The sequence below is a fragment of the Ochotona princeps genome, chromosome 2 (assembly GCF_030435755.1).
Source record: "Ochotona princeps isolate mOchPri1 chromosome 2, mOchPri1.hap1, whole genome shotgun sequence".
Classification (NCBI taxonomy): domain Eukaryota; kingdom Metazoa; phylum Chordata; class Mammalia; order Lagomorpha; family Ochotonidae; genus Ochotona; species Ochotona princeps.
Window position 1 is genome coordinate 33,660,239 of NC_080833.1, and position 20,205 is coordinate 33,680,443.

The 20,205-nt window shown below is 45.4% G+C and overlaps 1 non-coding gene across 1 annotated transcript; it reads right to left on the minus strand.

Annotated features, from left to right (window-relative positions):
- Positions 1 to 7,611: 7,611 nt before the first annotated feature.
- Positions 7,612 to 7,717, minus strand: LOC118758670 (U6 spliceosomal RNA). Its single transcript, XR_004995771.2, has one exon. It is a non-coding gene; the product is annotated as a U6 spliceosomal RNA (small nuclear RNA).
- Positions 7,718 to 20,205: the final 12,488 nt, after the last annotated feature.

Below are 20,205 nucleotides of genomic sequence, written 5' to 3' on the forward strand. Positions count from 1 at the left end.
TGCTGGCATCCCATAAGGATACCAGTTCAAGTCCCAGCTTTATCATTTCTGATCTGATTCCCTGCTAATACACCTAGGAAAGCAGCAGAGGATGACCCAAAGGCTTGACTCCTTGCACCACGTGGGAGCTCTCACAGCCATCTGGGGAGTGAGCCAGCAGATGGAAAACCTCTCTGTGTCTCTTTCTCTGCCTCTGACTCTGCTTTTCAGACCAAGATAGACATCTTTTACCCACTAGTTTACTTCCCAAATGGCCCCAATGCCTGGGGGGTTGGACTAGGAAGAAGCCAGGATTCTGAAACTCCATCCAGGTCAGCCACATGAGTGACAGGGTTCCCAGCACTCGGCCATCTGCTGCCTGCTGCTTTTCTAGGTGCATTAGCAGGGAACTGGAGGAGAAGCAGAGCAGATAAGACTTGAACTTGGTGCTTAGATATGGTATGCTACTTAAGTCTCTGCACCACAGCGCAGCTCCCAACTGGGTATCTTTTAAAATGCAGAATGTGGTTTGAGAAGGCTAAAGTGAGCCCCAAGATACTACAGTTTCTACAGCTAGAATCCTTTCAGCTGCCTTGGTCAAGCACCACCTTTATCAACTGACCCACCATTTTGTTGCTGGAATGAATTCCCTCTGTCTCTCCATAGCTGTGGCTTGCTGTCACAGGCCCACCTTGTGGGGGAGGGGTCAGCATGGCCACCTAATCCTTCAGCCCTGGAATCCCATTGTTTCCTTTGAGGGAATCAGTTGCTTTGCCTATCCCAACTGCTGTGGCACCTCAGAGCTCTGCACAAACGTGTGAGTGCTCCATGAAGGGAGCACTGTGCAGGCTGCCCGCAGGTGACAGCTGGGGGAAGAGGTTCACAGTACAGTGACTATCGATTTGGCTGCTATAGGATATGCCAATGCTGTGGAGCAGGGCTGCTCCAGCCCGGCGAACTGGGTAAATACAGAATTGGGTTCCATTTATTTGTTTTTTTATAGTCAGATATACAGAGAGGAGGAGAGACAGAGAGGAAGATCTTCCGTCCGATGAATCACTCCCCAAGTGAGCCACAACGGCCTGTGCGCGCCGATCCAAAGCCGGGAACCTGGAACCTCTTCCTGGTCTCCCACACGGGTGCAGGGTCCCAAAGCTTTGGGATGTCCTCGACTGCTTTCCCAGGCCACAAGCAGGGAGCTGGATGGGAAGTGGAACTGCCAGGATTAGAACCGGCGCCCATATGGGATCCCGGCACATTGAAGGCGAGGATTTTAGCTGCTAGGCCACGCTGCCGTACCCCATTAAGCATTTTCTAACAAAGTCTTGGGTGACAACACTGCTTCTGATCTGGAATCGTGATCTGATTAGCAACATCACAGTGGAAGTGTCAGGAGAGTCAGGAAAATGGGGAAATGATGCAGCTAGCATGTCTGTGAGTCTAAAATGTTAGTGTCGATTAGAGTCACCTGAAGGCCTTGTTAGTGCAAACAGTGTGGGGCCAGCGACATGTGAAGCCACTACTTGCAACATCAGCATTCTGTATTGGAAGGCAGGTTGCTCTGCTTCTGATCGAGCTCCCTGCTAATGTGTCCTGGAGGGCAGCAGTGCTTGGGCACCTGTCACCCGTGTAGAAGACCCAGCTGTGGTTACTGGCTCTTGGCTTGGACCTGGCCCAGCTCTAACCGTGGTGGCCATTTGGAAAGTGAACCAGCAGATGGAAGATCTCTCTTTGCCTCTAGCTTTTGCTGTGTAGCTTTTACATAAATCGTTAAATTAATCTTTTTTTTCATAGCTCCCCCCCATCTCAAGTTTCTGACTCTTTAGATTAGCAGTTGTGCCCAAGAATGCACAATGCTAACAAGGCCCTGGGTGACGCTGAGGGTTTTGGTCCAGGAAGCAAACCTAGAAAACCACTGGTCCTTATAACCATCCACCACCCACTGTCTGCTCCCCGAACCTATTCCCCTCAATTCTTGACTTTACTCCCGGTCAAGTCTGAGCAGCTCCTCAAGGGCACAGCCATCTGCTTGTGCAGCAGGCCACATGCGCTCCCATCTGGGCCTGTCATGGCCCTGAGTGCTAAACGTAGGGGCGTGGCATTGAAGAGACCTAACCTCAGCTTGTGAGGCAATTGGTTTGGGCACAACAGAGTTGTGGAAGTTCACCGTTCCCACTTCCCCTTCCTGTATCTCAGAGCCACATCCCACCACTACCCTTACCTTGGCAGAGAGCTGGCAGGGCGAGGCATTGAGTTGGGGCCGCAGGTCTGCCACTCTTACACTCTGATCTTGGGTTTGACGCTTGGCTGCATGTACCCCGCAGTCGCAGGAGATAAGGGACTGCTTCCTTACTATTGCGGAATCATTCTGATTTTCCATGTGTCTTTTAAATTGTATTCCCCTTGGCTTTTTGTTTCATTTTTCCCAGTGCAAACTTTTAAGGGCAACACAAGAAATCTAAATGTTTGTCCTGTTTTGTAGTGATGGGCTCAGCCATAGCAAGTAAGCACTAGGGTCACTTGAGCCGTGACACCTTACCCTTCACCTGGATTTCATCCTCACGCTGCCAGCATTGCCAGTGTCAGCAGCAATGAAGACCTTCTGTGCCATGAGCCAACCCTTTCCCAGACCTACCCCCGTAAGTGTGCCACTGGACTCCTCAAATATGTGAGCAAGTGGACTACAGAATCCCCTCTGGAGGAGGTGATTCTTGATTCCAAGTCACCTTGTGTCAGTCTGAGTTGAAATGGGCCACCTTTCACTGCTTTTCCAAGTGCACTAACAGGGAGGTAGAACAATCAGGACACTAATATATGGGATGCTGGCATCAAAAGCTTAACTCACTGTGCCACATTGCCTGTCCCATGGGACTTCCATTATTCAGTTGTTCCTTCAGTTTTCTTGCAAATTTGACATTGCTACTCGTGTAGTAGTTACTTCTAGACTGAATGCTTTTCCTGGGAGTATGAACCCATCTTTGTTTACTACACACAGAGAGTGACATGCGTGTGGGTATCTGATCTAAACGTGAATGTGTGTGTGTGCACACAGGCTGGAGACACACCAATATTTCCTTATTCTGTCAACTGAGAGGGCCCAGAGGGAAGGACATCCAAGGGCAAAGAGAACAAATAACACCTAGTTGTAACATCGGCATCAAATGGAAGGAACCAGGGATCTTGGAGAACTGGATGACCAAAAGTGGCGCAACAGATACACACATGGACCTGAACACGAGGCAGCTTGTGTATTTTGTTTGTTTGTTTGTTTGTTTGTTTTGCTTTAATTATGAGGTTATAAAGGACACAGGAGTTGAATGCAAGATTCCCCGGTGGCCAAATTTGAATAGTGGGAACTTTGAAGGGAAAAACATAAGTAAAATAGTACTGGACAATATCCCTAACATATGAAATAAATCTCCATGAGCCTTAGTAATAGAAGTGACTGACTGAAAATATGAATAAGCAGGAGAGGAGACGTGACTCTTGCACAACAATTTTAGATAATTTAAGAAGATGTGAGGACTCATCAAAATCTGGGAAAATGGAACTAAAAATAAATTTATTTTGGTGCAAAAATATTTGAAATCTGGGTATATGAGAAGTTTCCAAAAGATTATAGACAATGTATTATGGGGCCCGGCGGCGTGGCCTAGCAGCTAAAGTCCTTGCCCTGAACGCGCCGGGATCCCATATGGGCGCCGGTTCTAATCCCGGTAGCTCCACTTCCCATCCAGCTCCCTGCTTGTGGTCTGGGAAAGCAGTCGAGGACGGCCCAAAGCTTTGGGACCCTGCACCCGCGTGGGAGACCAGGAAGAGGTTCCAGGTTCCTGGCTTTGGATCGGCGCGGCACCGGCCGTTGTGGCTCACTTGGGGAGTGAATCATTGGACAGAAGATCTTCCTCTCTGTCTCTCCTCCTCTCTGTATATCTGACTTTGTAATAAAAATAAATAAATCTTTAAAAAAAAAGAAAAGAAAATGTATTATGAACACAGCTATACATGGATTTCATTTTTTGTCACCAAAATAAATGTATTTTCAACTTTATTTTCCAAGAGCTTTCAAGTGTCTCTATGTGTAATAAAGCACAAGGGGATGCAGGAATCTCCACTGCCTGCATCCAGGCCTCCGCGCATCTCCCCTTCCTGGCACCTGCCGCCTCGTCCTGCCCTCACGGCACTGCTGTCAGATCACCTCCTCAGCCGGCAGATCCCTGGAGTTACCTTTAGAGCTGCTCAGCTGATCACAAATTCACTCAGCTTTTGTTTCCTGGAAAATACTTTCATTTTACCATAATTTTTGAAGGCTAGTTAAACTGGGCATAGAGTCTACACTGAGAGGTATTTGATTGTTTCCTGGCATCCACACTTTCCTTTAAGAATCTGATTGGCAATGGGGAGGAGCACGGTAGTACAGTGTGTCAAGCATCCCATGTCGGTGCTGTGTCAAGTCCTAGCTGCCCCCTTCTGATCCAGGTGAAACTCCTGGCTCCCAGTTTCTGTCTGGTCCAGCTTCAGCTGTCTTGCGGCCATCTGGAGAATGAACCACTGGATGGAAGCTCTCTCTCTCACACACATCCTCTTTCATGGCTTCTTTCTTGCTGTAACTCTGCCTTTCAAATAAATTTTTTTAAAAATTTTTTTGAAGTCTCCTGGAAGCCTAATGTCATACCCACAAAAGTAATGTTTTCATTCTTTCTTAGTCATTTTGCTTTTTAAAGATGATTTATTTAGATGAAAAAAGGAAAGAAAGAGCTTCCTTCCACTGTTCTCCTCACCCAGTGACTGGAATAGCTATGCCACGGCAGGACAAAGCCAGGGGCCAAGAACTCCATCCAGGTCTCCCCATGAGAGTGCTTCTCACCTTCCACTGCCTCCCCAGGCCTATTAGCAGGAAGCCAGATTGCAGACGGAACAACCAGGACCTGAACCAGCACTCTAACAAGGGACGCCAGCTTTGCAAAAAGAGGTTTAACCTGTGTATCACAACACCTAATCCCTTTCTTAGCCATTTTAAAGATACTTTCTGTCTAGTTTTTATTAGTACTCTGGTGTGCCTAAATATGACATTATATGAATTTTCAATTTGTGCTACTACACCAAACACACATACCAGCTCTCCAAGCCTAGCTAATTAATGCTAATATTTTCATGTATACTGATGAGAATACTTTTGCTGAAATCGAAATAGTTTTAAATACTGGAAGAACATTCACTCAATACTTTTTTGTTCTATTTATCATGTTATGATTACAGATATGGCATACTTCTATCTATTTGAAAAGCAGAGTTTTACACACACACACACATACACACACACACAGAGAAACAGAGAAACATATTCCATCTGCTGGTTCAATTCCCAAGCGGTTGTAACAGACAGGACTGGACCAGGCCACTGCCAGGAGCCAGGTGTTTCTTCCAGGTCTCCCACAGGGATGCAGGGGCCCAAGCACTTGGGTCATCTCCTACTGCCTTCCCAGGTGCATTAGCCAGGAGCTGGATCAGAGTAGGGCAGCAGGGACTCAAACTGGTGCCTTGATGAGATACCAGCACTTCAAACAACAGCTTAACTCACTGAGACACTGTATTGGCCCCTGGCGGTTTCTTTCTTTCTTTTTAAAGTTTTGTTTATTATTTATTTGAAAGGCGGGGTTACAGAGAGAAGGGGAGACATCTTCCGTCTGCTGGTTCACACCCAAATGCCCGCAACAACCAAAGTTAAGCCAGGTGGAAGCCAGCAGCCTGGAACTTCATCCAGATCTCCAAACATTTTTCGTAGCTTTCCCTGTCACCCACATGGGAGACTCAGATGAAGGTGCTGGCTCCTAGCTTCACACTGACCTGACACTACCTGTCACAGCCACCAGGGGAGTGAACAGCTGATGGAAGACCTCTCTCTCCGCATATGTGTGTGTGTGTGTGTGTGTGTGTGTGTGTGTGTGTGATAATAGTTAAAATCATGACGTGTTGAATTTTGCCTTTCACATCTCTTACTGGCTTAGTTGTAAGTTAGCTTCTGATCTTTAGTGATGGCTACATTTAATAACTTCACAAAATTTGTCAAAATTCAGCAACTTGCTCTCAGAAACGAGTACAAGAGGGACCCAGCACAGCACTTCTCACCATCTTTTGAATTTGATTCAGGTTTTTCTCTCACAGCATCTTTCCTGACAGTGACAGGATACCCAAATGGCATGGCTTTGATGTTTGCTATAGTCTGAAGTCAATCTCCCAGTCAATTCGAGGAATTCACAAGGATTTAACACAAACTGCCACCTTTATTATACATATTACTGTTGTCCTTGTGTGAGCTCTGTCTTGCTGTGTTTTCAGACTTCTCTTTTTAAAGATTTGTTCATTTATTTGAAATGCAGAGTGAGAGGGAGTGAGTGTGTCTATCTTCTGGTGCACACAGGGGACATGCCAGCCAGCCCTCTAGGCCAGCAGAGGACGTTGAGTGCCTCATCAGAGGGTGGAAAGCAGAACTGGTTGGACAACTTTCCTGGACAAGTTTCACAACACTTGGGTCTGTGAATGCACTAAGGTGGACCTGGTCAGCCAAAAGACCTTGGAAAGATTTTCTCAACCCTGGAGCTTTGTAGCCAACAATATCTGGGAGCTACCAATACCATTCACATAACACCCTCAGAACATTCTTCCCCACACTGGGTTCTCCAAGGTGTCATCAAATGACCATCCTCCATCTCTGGTTGCTGGTGTAGTCTGAGAGTAAGGAGCAGTCCCCTACTCTTCCTCCTCAGCAGACACAGGAGGAAAAAAAACTGGAAACATTGTCCCACCTACCTTTCTCCACAGCCTGACCCTCCCCACCGTAATCAGAGCCCATGTGGCCATGCATCCCTCTCAACTGTGTAAACAATATCAAAGATAAAATTTAAAAACCATTTTAAAAACTATACGGTATCGGGATACACATGGATGCTTCTTTTTCATTACTTATTTTTTTTAACCTTAAAAGAAACTGGGTTTTGGTTGTTTTTAAAATTTCAACTCCAACATACACAAGAGAACATTCAGCTTCCAGGGTCTGGCTTATTTCGGTCTATATGGTGTCCTCCAGTTGAGTTTTCTTTGTTGCAAATGGTAGAATTTCATTCTTCTTTATAGTTGAATAATACTGCCCTGTGTAAAAGCCACATTTTCTCTAACCATGTGTCTAGTGATGGCACCTTGTTCGATTCCAAATTTCAGCTGTTGTTGACGGTGCTGCTATAAACATGGGGTGCAGGTGTCTCCTTGATTAGTTGGGTTCAGGTCCTTTGGGTATATACCCAGTAGTGGGATTACTGGATCATATGGCAAGTATGTTTCTAATTTTTAAAAGAAACGTCCACACTGTTTTCCAAGGTGGCTACGCTAATATGCATTCTCGCCAGCGGTGTCCAGGTGTTCCCCTTTCTTCACATCCTCACCAGCATTCATCTTCTCTGTGCTTTGGAATTTGGCCATTCTACCAGGGGTAAGGCAATATCTTATTGTTGTTTTGGTTTGCATTCCTCTTATGGCTACTGATGATCAGCATTTTTAAATATATTTGCTACCCGCTTGTATTTCTGCTTTTGAGTACTGTTCATTGATATTCTTTACCCATTTTTTCTTTTTTTTTTTTTGAATATGGAACTTCAAGAATTTGTGTGTCATCCTTGTGCAGGGGCCATGCTAATCTTCTCTGCATCGTTCCAATTTTTAGTATATGTGCTGCCGAAGCAAGCACTACCCATTTTTCCAACTGGATTGGCTGTTCTTGTTGAGTTTTTTAAGTTACTGATATACTCAGGATTCATTTGGCAAATGTGTGATTTGCAGGTACTTTTTCCTGGGCCTGGAATGATGATGCAATGGCTAAATTCTCACCTTGTATGAGCTGGGATCCCTTATGGGCACTGGTTCCACTTCCCTTCTAGCATCCTGCCTGTTGCCTGGGAAAGTCATGATGGCCCAAAGCTTGGGACCCTGCACCTGTGTGAGAGACCCAGAAGAAGCTCTGGGCTCCGACCTTCAGATTGGCTCAGCTTTGGCCATTGTGGCCATTTGGGGAGTGAACCAGCAGATGGAATATTTTTTTCTCTGTCTCTTCTTCACTCTGTAAATCTGATCTGTGTTGGGCCCGGCGGCTTGGCCTAGCGGCTTAAGTCCTCGCCCTGAACACCCCGGGATCCCATATGGGCGCCGGTTCTAATCCCGGCAGCTCCACTTCCCATCCAGCTCCCTGCTTGTGGCCTGGGAAAGCAGTCGAGGACGCCCCAAAGCTTTGGGACCCTGCACCCGTGTGGGAGACATGGAAGAGGTTCCAGGTTCCCGGCATCGGATCGGTGCAGCAACGGCCGTTGCGGCTCACTTGGGGAATGAATCATCCGACGGAAGATCTTCCTGTCTGACTCTCATCCTCTATGTATATCCGTCTTTCCAATAAAAATAAATAAATCTTTTAAAAAAAATCTGATCTGTGTTTCCAGCAAAAAAAAAAAAAGTTAATACTTTTTCCCATTCTGTCAGATGTCTCTTCACTAGATTGATCATTCCCTTTGCTCTGCAAAAGCTTCGGAGTTTAATATATTCTTATTTATTTAGCTGTGCTCTTGTTGTCTTACTTTGGGGTTCTTTTTAAAAATTTTTATTTTTGATGATATTTACATAGTTGAACAAGGTGGGAAGGATTGGGGGTTAGGTGAAAGTGGGTGAGAACATTGCTTCCAAATTTTCTTTTTTTAAAAAAGATTTATTTATTTTTTATTGGAGAGGCAGATTTACACAGAGAAGAAGAGTTGAAGAGAAAAATCTTCCATCCCTGGTTCACTCCCAAAGTGGCCGCAATGATTAGAGCTGAGCCAATCCAAAGCCAAGATCCAAGAGCTTCTTCCAAGTCTCCCAAGGCTTTGAGGAATCCTCCATTGCTTTCTCAGGCCACAAGCAGGAAACTGGATGAGGCCAGGACGGCCGGCACATCTGGAACCACAGCATCTGCAAGGCGAGGACATTTGCCACTAGGCTATCATGCCAGGCCCCCCAAATTTTCTTTTTCTTCGTCCTGTATCTGAGAAGAAGGGGTAAGAGGAGAAGCCACATCTAGCCTCCCAGCTGCCCCAGTACCCAGGGATGGGGAACAACCTCCCAATATCAACTCAGGGTCCCCAATGTGGAGCATGTTCTGAGGATTCTGCTTAAGTGGTTTCAACAGTTCTGAAATGCAATCAATCTTACCAATCAAAGGATGAGAACATTCTTCCAATGTCCTACTTTGGGGTTCTTATCCAAGAAGTCATCCCTACATCAATGTCTTGGACTGTTTCCTCTATTTTCTCTCCCAGCAGCTTGATAGTCTCTTGTCTTAAATTTAAGTCTTTCATTCACGCTGATTTTTCTTTTTCTTTTCTTTTAAAGATGTATTTATTTGTTTGTTTTTGTTGGAAAGTCCAATTTATAGATAAAAGCAGAGACACAGAGAAAGATCTTCCATCCATTGGTTCACTCCCCAAGTGGTGACAACAGCTGGAGCTTAGCTGATCTGAAGCCAAGAGCCAGAAGCTTCTTCCAGGTCTCCCACATGATGCAGGGTCCCAAGGTTATGGGCTATTCTCTACTACTTTCCCAGACCACAGGCATGGAATTGAATGGGAAGTGGAGGAGCCTGGATATAAACCAGTGCCCTTATGGGAACCCAGTGTAAGCAAGACAAAGACTTTAGCCACAGGCAGCTGCATTGGGCCCTCATGTTGATTTTTGTATATGTTGAGAGACAAGAGTCTAATTCCATTCTTCTTCATATACATATCTGGTTTTGCCAGCACCATTTGTTGAAGTGATTGTCCTTACTCCGTCACATTGTCTGAGGACTGTTGACGAAGAGCAGTTGGCTGCTTGTATGTGGATCAATTTCTGGGCTCTCTATTCTGTTCTGTTGATCTATGTATTGGTTTGTATACCAGCACCATACTATTTTAATTACTATAGCTTTGTAGTATGCTTTGGTTGACATAGTTTTGGTTTGAAATTTTTTCACGTGCTTTTCATATCCTGCAGTGCAATTTTTTCCCTTTAAGGTATTGTTTTGAACTTGGTTTCCTTCTGCACAATGCACGTTCAGTGGTGAGCAATGAACTGGTTCAGGTGGAATAGGGGATTGCTCAGAACTGTAGTAATTTCTTTGGTGCACCTATACTTCCAAGACAGCCTATTCCAAGCTATCTATGCAGCTTTACTGAAGGTGGAGGTAGGGAGACATGTGGCTACAGCACATGTCTCCTTCATTCCCTCTCTCTTTCTCTCTTACTTTTTATAGCTTTATTGAAGTATAACTGATACACAATAGCATATACAAAGACTGTACATAAAATGTGGTTGGGGGCTGGTGCCATGGTGCAGCAGGCTAAGCCTCCACTTACAGCTCCAACATTCTATATGGATGCTATTTCCAAGATCCAGTTACTCTAATTCTGATCCAGCTCCCCACCCATGCACCTGGGAAAGCAACAGAAAATGACCCAAGTACTTGGATCCTTGAATCCATGTAGAAAACCTGGAAGAAGATCCTGGCTTCTGGGTTCAGTCCAGCCTAGCTCCAGTCATTCCAGCCATTTGAGGAGTGAACCAGTGGATGGAAGAGCTCTCTCTCCCTATCTCTGCTTCTCTCTCTGTAATGCTGCCTTTAAAATAAACAAATACATCATTTTAAAAAATGCAGTTTGATGATTCTGACATCATCCTCATACAGTACAGAGAATGAACATTGTCATCACCGACCCAAGTTTCCTCATTTCCCTGTTCGTCACTCTCTCCCACCACGCCCAGCTTCACCCTTCCCGTCAGCTGGCAGTGGTAGATCTGTTTCCCCATCCCGAGACCAGGTTGCATATTCTCATTCTTGGCCTAAGGGGAGTGATACAGCAGCTACCTTTTTTGGCCTGGCTTGTTTCAGCACAGTTATTCTGAGGTGCATTGGTTTTACATTGTGTCTGGTACCCACTCCTGCTCATTGCTAGGAAGCACATTTGTATCATACTCAGATCTACAACTTCTTTATCCATTCACTGTTTATGCACTTTGAGTTGTTTTCAGTTTTTCATTATTATGAATAAAGCTGCTATAAACAATGATACAGCTTAACATGGGGCTATCTTTACCTTTTGCTTAGGCAAATACTAAGTTGTGGAATAGCTGGATGATACGGTAGGTGTGTTTTGCTTGGAAAGAAACCGTCAAGAAGACAATGTTGTGGTATAGTGGGTAAGGCCGACACCACCTGCGATATGGATGCTAGTTTGTGTCCTAGCTGCTCTGCTTTCAGTCAAGTTCCCTTCTAATGGCCTGGGAAAAGTAACAGGGAATGGCAAAAGTGCTTGAGCCTCTGCACCCACCGGGACACCCAAATGAAGCTCTGGCTCCTGGCTTTAGTCTGGCCCAGCCACTTTCACTACGGCCATTTGAGGAAAGAGCCAGCACGTGGAAGACTCCTCTGCCCAGACCTGTTTCTATGCCACTCTGCTTTTCAATAAATAGAAAAGAACCTGTCCAACTGTTCTCAGCCTTTCCACTTTGTTATCAACATTGGTCATGGTCAGTTTTTAAAAATTTCAGTCATCCCAGTGGCTATCCCAGTAGAATATCATTGTGGCTTTAATGTACATTTCCCTAATACCTATGACAGATGAGAATTTCATGTGCATATTCAGTCACCAAAAGTACGAAAGTAAATATTTTTACTTGCCCAGAAATGGCTTGATTTTGCCTTCATAAACTAAAGATTTTGCTGAGCTTGCAATTGAACCACAGCAATTTTCTCATGGAGCTTTACAGAGAACATTCTCCCATCTCTTCACTTCTGTTGTAGCTGCCAAGTTCATTTCCAGGGTGCTTATCGTGCCCGTGTAATGTCGTGTTTCGTCTGTTCTCTTGCTCTGCAGTTTCACGGAAATGAATACAGAGGCACGTTTCTCCTTGTTGACCCTGAGTGGGGATTTGCTATCTCTCTAGATGTGACACCGACTACTGGCACAATCTCTGACCAGCACAGCTCCTGCGCCTTCCAGTATCTCCCCATTAAATCTTCTCATTCACTTTTCTGCGCCTCTTATCATTGCTGTTTTCACTCTGTCTCTCCTTAGTGTATTCTGAGTAACCTCCCAGGTTTGTCTTCACTTTTCAACCATATATAAATGACACTTTAAGATCTTGATTTAGTCCTCATTTTGTTTTTGATTTTCAAAAGTTCTGCTTGATTTTTTTTTTCAAACCTACCTTATGCTTCTTATGGCTTACTATTTCTCCTTAAAAAAAAAATTCTACTTATTTATTTGAAAGAGTTACAGAGAAAGAGGAGAAGAGAGAAGGACCAAGAGGCCCAGATCTTCCAGCGGCTGATTCACACTGACCAGAGGGCCACAGTGGCCAGGACTGAGCCGGGCCAAGGCCAGGAGCCGAGGGTTTCACCTGGGCCCGCACATGGGCAGCAGGTCCAAACACTTGTACCATCTTCCACTGCTTATCAGACCGTTAGAATTGAGCTGAGTTAGAAAGAGCAATAGAGACATGAACCAGTGCCCATATGGGATGCCACTGTCACAGGTGGTGGCTTCAGCAGCTACACTATGCCTGCACCAGTCTGTTACTTTGTGAAACTTCACTAACTAGCCAGTGCTGTGATGTAGCAGATAAAGTCACTGCCTGTAATGTTGGCATCCAATATGGGTGCCAGTTCAAGTCCTAGATTCTACACTCCCAATACAGTTTCCTGGTAATGTGCCTGGGAAGTAGCGGAAGATGACTTGAGTATTTGGTTCCCTGAATATATACGGAAGACTTGGAAGAAGCTCCTGCCTTCTTGCCTGCAGCTGTTTGGGCAGAAGACCTCTGTGTGTAACTCTGCCTTTTAAATGAAAAAAAAAAATAGATCTTTTTTTAAAAAGATTAATTTTACTATATTGGAAAGTCAGATATATCGAGAGGAGGAGAGACAGAGAGGGAGATCATCCATCCACCAGTGGCTGCAACGGTCAAAGCTGTGCCAATCCGAAGTCAGGAGCCTGGAGCCTCCTCCAAGTCTCCCACATGGGTGCAGGGTCCCAAGGTTTTGGGGCCATCCTTGACTCCTTTCCCAGGTCACAAATAGGGAGCTGGATGGGATCCTGGGGCTCGTGAAAGGCAAGGATTTTAGCCACTAGGCTACCGTGCCAGGCCCTGATTAATAAATCTTTAAAATGAAAAACTTAACTAACTTGGAAATTTCTTTCAGCTGATTCTGCTGTGGATTGCTTCTGTTGGTTTGCACACACACAAAGTGACTCACATATGTGAGGTCTTCTTAAAAAAACAATATTCTCTGATTAATAGATTGTTTTTACTCAATCGAGAGAATTCCCCATCTTTTAGTTTTGTCTTCAAATACATGCTATATCCAGGGCTGGGCTAGGCTGAAGCCACAAGCCAGCAGCTCTCTTGCTCTGTTTTGGTTTTTTATGATTGATTTATTGGAAAGAGAGAGAGATCTTCCATCTGCTGATTCACTCTCCAAATGGCTGCTTCTGCCAGAGCTGGGCTTGTTCAAAGTCGGGACCCAGAATCTATTTCTGGGTCTTACACATGGGTGCAGGGGTCCGAGCACTTGAGCCATCTTCCACTGCTTAAGCAGGCGCATTAGCAGGGAGCTGCAACAGAAGTGAAGCAGCCAGGATTCAACCCGGTGTCCATGTAGTATGCTGGCACTGCAAGTGGTAGTTCTATACACTACACTGTAGCACCAGCCCCCAAGATCTCAATCTTGTCTCCGACGTGGGTGGCAGGAATCCAGTTCCTCGAGCCATCATTTCCCACCTCCCAGAGTGCACCTTTGCAAGAAGCTGGAATAGAACAGAGCCTCCAGCCAAGGCACTGCAACACAAGTTGTAAACACGCTACACAGTGTCTTAAATGCCCACGCTGAAGATTAGAAGGAAAAAAAAGTTATTTAGCTAGCGATTTACTTGAAAGGCAGAGCTATAGAAAGAGAAGGAAAGAGAGAGACCTTCCCATTCACTGTTTCACTCCCCAGAAGCTGCAAAGCCAGGTTGGACCAGGCTGAAGCCAGGAGCTCCCAACACAGATGGCACAAGCCCACGCCTGCGAGCCGTCTTCTGCTGCCTTCCCAGGCACAGGGCAAGTGGAGCAGCCAGGTAAGAACTTGCTCTGTGACATGTTGATGGTGACATGAGCTTAACCCACTATGCCACGATGCTGACCACAAGGACTTCTCCGTAATACGTCTGAACTCACACTGCAAATTTGTGAGACTTGAGACCTCGGTGAGTTTGTGTTTCCCCCTGGGAAATTTGTGGCTTTTTTCTGCCGGGCCACTAACGGCACTACAAACTCAAAATCACTTTAGCAGACCGTCAGGCTTGGTGCTTTTCTTTGAAATACACAGCTCTGAGGAGCATGTTAGAGTGACCCCCCTGCTTGGGAGACAGCCATCTTTGTCCTGCTCTGCAGATGGGAGCTCTCTAGTTCATTCCTGGTTTGTCCTCAGGGGATCCCAGCCTTTGAGTGTGTGTGTGGCGGGGGAGCGGGGGGAGGTGGATATGTCTCAGTCAGCGTGCCCTCCTTAGGACTCAGGCTTCACCTGCTGTTCTCTGCACTTTGCAAGACGTCAGGGAGTGGCAGGTGCCACCAGGCAACGCCGGCTCCAGCTAGAGTTCTGGAGTCAAGCTTTCTCGTGGTTTCTAATTGTTTCCTTTTCTGACAACATTACCAGGCCTTGAAAAAGAAAGACTTTCTTTTTTCTTTCTTTTTTTTTTCCTCCAGCATGTTAAGCGGTCTATACTGAGAGGGTCTCCAGACAGCTATGACTGGAAATAGACCACAGCCGTCCCCTGACGTCAAGGAGGGATTGGTTCCAAGACCCCCTATGAATGCCAAGATCTGTGGATGCTCCAGTCCCCTTGGTGAAACAGTGTAGTCTTTGCCTGGAACCTACACACATCCTCCTGTACATTTTAAATCATCTCTGGATTACTTATACTACCTGAGAGAATGTAAACGCAGTATAAATAGATTTTACACTGTATCATCTTGGGGATAACGACAAGGGGGAACATCGGTACATACTCTGAGTACACATGCAAGGATTTTCTTCCAAACGTTTCTGTCTGTGCCTGATGGGCTCCACAGCTGCAGAAGCCAGCTGTACTTGTGTTTTCCTACCTAGCAGAAATTCCTGGTACCCGTGGCTCAAGGCGGAGACCTCAGATCATGCCATCACCTCACAGCTCCATCTTTTTCCCTTAGCAGTGGTATCTTTAAATCAAATTGTAGAACAACATTTTGTCCCCATATTTCTGTTTCTCGTGGACAGCTGGATGTCTAAAAAATCTCAGAGCGGCTTTTAAATGAAATATCTCTAAAATAAAATTACAAGACTATTGGTGGCTATTGTGGAACTTGGTTTTTGCCTCCTGTGCATTGCTTTATAAATAAATCAATAAACTCTCAAAATCTAATAGCCAAGTTTTTTCTTTCCCAAACAGCCTAAATTTGCCATTTGATCTGAGGGAAACGAGAACCAGGCCTTGTCCTGATCTACAGAATGAAGCTAACATAGGTCAACAGCATCGTGCGTTAAAAATTTCTTAACTTTGAAAGAAGAAAGAATCCATCCCCTCAGAGTGTCAAATCAGCATCATGGTACAGCAGGTTAAATTGCCACCTGTGATGCCAGCATCCTGTATGAGCGCTGGTGTAAGTCCCAGAGGTTCTACTTCCAGTCCAGTTCCATGCCAAGGGCCTGGAAGGACAGCTGCAGATGGCCCAAGTGCTTGGGCCCCTGTCACCCATGTGAGAAACCAGATGGAGTCATAGGCTCCTGGCTTCAGCCTGTCCAGCTCTGGTGTATGCAACCATTTGGGAAATGAACCAGTAAATGGAAGATATCTCTTTTTCCCTGTCTCTCCACCCCTCTGCCTTTCAAATAAATAAAGTAAATCTTATTTTAAAAGTAATATTGGGGTCTGGCACGATAGCATAGTAGTTAAAGTCCTCACCTTGTGTGTGCCGGGATCCCATATGGGTGCCAGTTCTAATTCCAGCAGCTCCACTTCCCATCCAACTCCTTGCCTGTGGCCTGGGAAAGCAGTCGAGGACAGCCCAAAGTCTTGGGACCCTGCACCCATGCCGGAGACCTGGAAGAGGTTCCTGGCTCTTGGCTCCGGATTGGCACGCACCGGCCGTTGCAGTCACTTGGGGAGTGAATCATCGGACGGAAGATCTTCCTCTCTATCTCTCCTCCTCTGTGTATATCTGACTTTGTAATAAAAATAAATAAATCTTTAAAAACATAAAATAAAATAAAATATCTATTGCAGTTTGTGTAACATGAATTTACATTTCAACCATGTTAAATTGTTGCTGCTGAGCACAACGCAAGTACACTGTGATCCTGCAGCCCCGTAAGCTCTCAGTCAAACTTGAAAGATCAGAGAAGACCTGAAGGATCTGGCTGCTTATTCAAAGCCTCAAACCCTCTTAGGAAGAAAGATAAGGTGCAGGGGGAGCTAAATGTGTCTTTGAATCAGCTTTTAAAATTTAATTAGAACAGGCAGCTCCTGGGGGAAAACTGGCCTTATTCCTCTGTTGAGGTAACATATACAAACAACACAGTCCTCAGAGCTCAAGGCGTTCTGACAACATGATCCATCCAAGCAATCAACACCACTGGCACAGTAACCATTTCCATTGCTTGAGGAAGTTCCTGCTCCACTAACTCCAGCCATAGTCGCTCATCTGCTGTCTGTTGCAGTCTGAATTTTTTTTTTAAGATTTATTTATTTTTATTGGAAAGGCAGATATACAGAGAGGAAGAGAGAGAGAGAGAGGAAGATCTTCCATCCGATGGTTCATTCCCCAAGCAGCCGCAACGGCTGGAGCTGAGCCAATCCGAAGCCAGGAGCCAGGAGCTCTTCTGGGTCTCCCACGCAGGTACAGGGTCCCAAGGCTTTGGGCTGTCCTCGGCTGCTCTCCCAGGCCACAGGCAGGGAGCTGGACGGGAAGCGGGGCTGCTGGGATTGGAACCTGCGCCCATATGGAATCCCGGCACATGCAAGGCGAGGACTTTAACCACTATGCTATAGCGCCGAGCCCTGCAGTCTGGATTTTAAGTCTGGAAAACTTTCCTGTGAAGAGAGAGTAAATATTTGGAGCTTGGTGGGTCACAGTTTCTGTCTCTCTCCTTTTCCTTCTCTCCCCTCCCATGTCCTTTACAGCCCTTTCTAAAGTGGGGAAGCCATGGCAGCAGTGGTATTTGGCAGTCAGCTACGGTCTCCAGTGGGATGCCTGCATCCTATAGGTCACTCCACTCTTCATTTAGAATGAAGAGCTTCCTTGGAATGTGTACCATTAGTGCATTAATAGGTGATGGCCCAAGTTCTTAGACCTGTACCACCTTCATGGGAGAAGCCTCCCACCTCACCCCACCCCCGCTTAAATTCCATGTCCTTTATTATTATTTTTATAAATATGTATCTACTTGAAAGAGAATTTTCTATCTGCTGGCTCACTCTCCAAATGGCTGTCACAGTTAGTCTGGGCCAGGCCAAAGCCAGGATCCAGGAACTCCATCCACACCTCCTGTGCAGGGAGACTCCAGTACACAGACCATTCTCCTTCTGGTTTCCCAGGTGTATTAACAGGGAGTTAGATCAGAAGCAGAGCCAACTAAGACTCAAATAGACTCTTCGATATAAGATGCTGGCTTCATAAGCAGTGGCTTACCTTGCTACATCACAATGCCAACCCAACAACCACTCCATTCCCTCTGTTGCCAAACCTCTTTCAGCACTCACGAACCTGGCACCGACCGCGTTTGTGGGCCTCAGGGCCTGGGTAGGTGACACGAGCCCCGCCAGATCCCCCATCCCCAGGGCTCACAAACCCAGGACCCACCTCACAAGTGGGCCAAGGGTTCTAGTCCAGGTAACCCAAACCCCTCCAGGCCCCTTGCCCCCAGGAAAAGGCAGATCAGATTTAAGGAGAGAAGAAGCAGCAGCAGACAGAATGATCTTCCATCCATTGGTTCACTCCCAAAATGGCCACAATGGCTGGAGCTGAACCGATCCAAAGCCAGGAGCCAGGTTTCCCATGTGGGTGCAGGGTCCCAAGGCTATGGGCCATTCTCGACTGCTTTCCCAGGCCACAAGCAGAAAGCTGGATGGGAAGCGGGGCCACCAAGATTAGAACCGGTGTCCATATGGGATCCTAGCATGTACAAGGCGGGGACTTTAGTCACTAGGCTACTGCCTTAGGCCCTGGGCCCCATTTTTATAATCTTAAAAGAAACTTGTAACCATGAGCAGTCACTTCTTATTCCCCCTTCCCTTGTTTCAGGACAATAATTCTTTCTGACTCTGTGGATTTGCCTCTTTTGTACACTTTATATAAATGAAGCCATAAAATATTTCATTTTTCCTTTCTTCTACGTAACAATTTTTAAATAATTCATCCTTACTTGTGTGACTATGTCATGTTGTGTTTACCCACTCAATAACTGACAGAATTTTGGATAATTTGCATCTTTTGCTTGTTATGGTCATGCGGCTGGTAGTGCTCATATTCAAGTTCTGCTGGACATATGCTTTCATTTCTCTTGGGTATATTCCTAGGAGTGGAACGTGACTTTATGTCTAACTTTCCAAATGAACTGCCAGTGTCTTCACAGCAGCTAAGTCAGTTTAAGTTTCCACAACCACGGTGTGAAGGCTTTGGCTTCTCCGCAATCCAATCAACATTTGCTGTTGACTGTTTGAAAAGATTATCATAGGAGCTCATGTTGTGCTTCGGTGAGTTAAGCTTATATTTTAAGGTTTATTTTATATATTTGAAAAGCAGAATTGCAGGGAGGGGGAGAAAATCTTCCATCTGCTGGTTCACACCCCAAGTGTCCACAACGGCCAGGGCTGACAGGCCAAATACAAGAGCCAGACACCTCTCCCAGGCTCCCACATGCAAGCAAAAGCCCAGGTACTTGGGACGTCCTCTATTGTTCTTCTATAGCATCTTCAAGGAGCTAAACTGAAAGCAGAGCAGTCAGGACTTGAACTGGTACACGTATAGGACTCTGGTGTCAGACTTTTCTGCTTTTCCCACTTTGCCTCAGCACCACCGCCCATACACAAATACTTTGATTATTACAGCATGATGGTAGAAGCAGGATGATATTACAATCTTTATAAGAAAATTTTCATCTTTAATCCGCATGATAATGGTACATACTGATGGAAGATAGTGTGGTATTTTGATACATTTACATCATGAGTAGTGATTGGATCAGAGTAATTGGCACACAGAAACAGGTGCACTGCGGTTGCCTGCGGGTGGGAAAACTGAAGGAAGAGGGAGGGACGTCAAGAGGATGCTTAATGTGTCCAGGGGTGCAGCTGGACAGGAGGAACAATTTCATGCTGTAGCATAATGGGGAAACTGTGACTGACAACAAATGAGCATTTCAGAAACACTAACACAGAGGATTCTGAATCTTTGAGGTAATGAATATGCTAATCGTGATTTTGGTTTGCATTTCCCTAATGACTAAGGATGTCAAGCATCTTTTCTTGTGCTTATTGTAATTTGTAGGCCTTCTTTGGGAAAATAATTTATTCAATTCCTCTGCTCATTTTTTAAAAGGATATTTTAAATGTTTATTTATTTATTTATTTTCTACCTACTTGAAAGGCAGAGTAGCAGACAACAGGAGGGAGCGAGATGGAGATCTTCCATCTGCTGGTTCACTTCACAAATGGTTGAAAACACCTGGCCTGCAAATGACTCAACTGGAAACCATTATGCTAAGGGAAATGAGCCAATCGCAGAAGGTTAGATACCACATGTTCGTCTTAATTTAAGATGACATGATGTCAATATGAAAAACAATATATGTAAAATGTAATACTATAATGAAAATAGACATGAAACAGCTGAGTGGTAGCCTATGGCCATTTTAAGGTGTATAGAACCCGGTCATGTATAAACCAAAGTTGAAGTATCAGCGAAGGAGTCACAGTATGTGGTAAAGAACTTGCATTTTTTTTTAACATGTTGGTTGCTCAATACTATGTCAACTAATTCCATGACGTTGTAAATTGTTGCTGATGTTATGTCGGGGCTTTTAATTGATGGGGATGGTGCTCTGCCGGCTCTACCTTCAGACCAGAGATGGCCTCCCCAATAAGCCGTTGAATTTGTCTG